The sequence below is a fragment of the Capsicum annuum genome, chromosome 8, assembly GCF_002878395.1.
Source record: "Capsicum annuum cultivar UCD-10X-F1 chromosome 8, UCD10Xv1.1, whole genome shotgun sequence".
Lineage (NCBI taxonomy): Eukaryota > Viridiplantae > Streptophyta > Magnoliopsida > Solanales > Solanaceae > Capsicum > Capsicum annuum.
In genome coordinates, this window is record NC_061118.1 from 111,269,857 (window position 1) to 111,273,574 (window position 3,718).

Here is a 3,718-nt window from a genome sequence, read left to right on the forward strand (position 1 = left end):
ATGAGTTTTTGACAACAAATAAACATAATTATTCACCAAAACATGTCTATAAGAACAGACAAAAGTTGGTAGTAGCCTTACATTAGTTTTTGTGATAAGGTATTCTCCTAACTTGTATCTCTTCATGATCCTGATTACTTCATACAAAAACCAAAGCTGAAGAGAAAAATCTCTTAGTAACCAAGAAAAATGGGATTTCCAAACATATAGAGGACTATCCTATGATCTAATTATAGAGAGCACGATTCCCATAATATCCTCAACCTAATCTAATGAAATGCACTTACCTATAGCTTAGAAGTAAAGAAAATACTAGGAACCTTAATAGAAATATAGGGTTTCTGTAGAAACTAAGAGAGATCAAGAGAAAACTCCATAAATTTTGATTTTGTTTGAAAGTTAGAATGAGTCAAATGAGTTAGTATTAAACCAGTTAAAGGTATCACCCTGTGTCCGACTTTATTCAATCATTTTAGGCCATAATTTGTCAAGTAAGTGATGTACCTACTTGACCATTTGACATGGGCCTTTGTGGACTTGAACTTATTGGGTATTGATTACCCATTCTTCTCTTTTTCCTTTACACCTAGTTTGGGCTAGTATTTCCATATAGGGGATGATGTACTTAGCCCTATAAGCTGGTAAGGAAGTCTTAGTAGGAGATGAACCTACTTGGTTCTTTTAGTTGGTTAATAATTCAAAGTAGGTGATGCACCTACTTGGCACCTACTAGTTTAATTTAAGTCAATCAAGTAACTTACTTATTTTATTCTAATTTCTAAATCTAATCTCTCTAACTTAAATTAACACTTGTATACACTTGGACACTTTGAACCTTAATCTTAAATACAACCTTGATGTCTCTAGTTTGAATACTTTCATCGATATTGCCTTGATTGTGTTATATTAAATTATGCAGGCAATATTCTTTAATCTTATTTAGACCATCAATACTATCATAAGAAATATAATCCATTACTTTTACCAATGCTGTATCAAGTTCCATATAAGTAGAATAAGTACAGACAAAATATGGGGTATTATATCCCCCCCCCCCCCATTATAAACATACACCCTCGAATGTTAGCATTATTGGCCAGCCTACCAAGTTCAAGCCTAAGTTTGATCTTCTTGTTACCACATAACACTTACATATTTATACTTATTAGTTAATGCTCCAATTAATAATCTTGGACTTTCTCTTTGGATTTAAATAAATAAGTGTACTTGTATTTCATCACTTCCTCGGTTTCTCATGTGATCTTTTATACTTGTTGGCTCTTTCGAAGTACTTTTATACAAGTTATTTCTTTATTTATTAACTTCTTAACTTGCTGATCTAGAATAGCAATGCATTCTTCTTAATAAGTGAGATATTTTGTAAATTGTACATCTTTAATAGAAGTAACATGAGATGGGTGACCTATGTAATTTTAAATCACTGAGACGTGAAATACCGAATGAAATATTGAGAGCTCTTGGGTAGCTTTAATTCATATAAATATTGGTCAACTCTTCCAATAATCTTATATGGCCCTATGTAGTGTGAGCTTAGCTTTCCTCTCATACCAAATTTCATTATATTTTTCATTGATGATAACTTAAAAATACTTAATCTCTAATAGCAAACTCTATCCCTATTCTTCTACAATCTCCATATGATTTGTGTCAAATTTATGCTATTTATATCCATTATTGTGTCACTTTAACTTTTTCCATAGCTTGATGAACAAGATCTGGCCTAAATAAGGTAGTTTCACTCCCTTCAAACCACCCAATCGGTGATCTACATATTCTTTCATATAAGGCTTCATAAGGTGCTAGTTGATACTCAAAGTGATAGATATTGCCGTATGCAAACTCAATAAGTGACAAATGATCATCCCAACTATATTTGAAGTCCAATATGCAAGCTCAAAGTATATCCTCGAGTGTTTGGGTTGTATATTCTTCTCGATCGCCCATTTAAGGGTAAAAAGTTGTACTTAAACTTTTTGAGTTCGTAATATTTTCTAAAATGACCTATAAAAGTTTGTAGTAACTTAAGCTCCCCCAATAGATATAATAGAGATTGGGATTCCATATAGTCAAACTATCTCCTTTGTATAAAACCTTGCATACTCTTTAACTGTATAAGTAGTCCTAGATGGTAAGACACGTGCTGATTTGGTGAGTCCATCAACTGTTACCCATATGGAATCAAACTTTCGAGAGGAGCGAGGCAAACTAGTGAAGAAATCTTTGTTGATCATGTCCTACTTCCAAATTGGTAGCTCCACATGTTGGATATAACCTCCTGGCTTTTGGAGCTCTATTTTAACTTGTTGGCAATTGGGATATTATGCCACATAATCTGCAATGTTCTTCTTCATGTCTCCCTCCCAATACATTTATTTCAAGTCATGATTCATTTTGGTTGATACTGGACGGATAAAATATCTTAAATGTTTTGCTTCCTCCAGAATCGTCTTTCTTAGTCCATTAATATTAGGTACACACAATCTATTTTGACAATGGAGTACTCCACTCTCGTGTAAGTTCAAATTATCTTGTATTACCTCGCTTTAAATTCTTCTTAAGCTATGACAGAACATGATGATACCTATATTTCTTCTCTTTCACTTCAATTTCTAATGAAGATTCTATCTCATTATGCACAATAACACCCTGATATGGAGTTTTAAGAAGGCATACCCCAAATTAGCTAGTTGGTGTACATTTATATCTATTATTTGCCTTTCCATGGTCTGTTTATAAGTTCTTGCCGTTAACTTAAAACTTAAAGCACCAGTTACCATGTTTTCTTTCCTCGGATAATATATGATATCAATTTCATAGTCCTTTAATAGCTCAAGCCATCTTTACTAAGTTAGATTGAGGTCTATCTGCTTAAAGATATATTGTAAACTCGTACTGTTAGTATATATATCAAAATGAACCACATATAATTCAACACAAACCCAATACAAGTTGTGATTCCATATCTTTAAAGCAAATACAACTACTACTAGGTCAAGTTAATATGCTGGATAATTCTTCTCATATAGCTGCAACTGTCTTAAGGTGCAAGCACCTTGTAATGTTGCATCAATACACATCCTACACCCACCCCCAAAGAATCATAATACACCGCATAACCCTTTGTACCTTCTAGAAGTACAAATACAGTTGAGGAAGTTAACTTATTCTTCAACTCTTGAAAGTTTCTTTCATATGCATCACTTTTTTAAAACTTAGCTGCTTGGTGTTATCTTAGTTAGCGGTGTAGAAGGAAGAAAACCCTCCAATGAAATTTCTACAATAATCTAGCAAGCTTAGAAAACTACAAACCTCCATAAGTGTTATGGGTCTTGTACAGTTTTTCATGAAGTCTATCTTTTGACAATCACCCCTTATTCATTTATCGGATACAATATGCCCCAAGAATGGCACTGCTTTTAATAAAAATTAACATTTAGAGAACTTTGAATATATCTTATGATCCTGAAGAATCTATAACACATGTCTCAATTGATTAGCGTGACCCTCTTTTGATTTTGAATACACCAGAATATCATCTATAAATACTATCACAAACACATCCAAGAATGGCTTGAACACTCTGTTCATCAAATCCATGAATGTTGTTAGTGTATTTGTTAGTCCAAATGATATAACTAAAAACTCATAATGAGCATACCGTGTTCAAAAAGCTGTCTTGGGTATGCCTTTCTCTTTG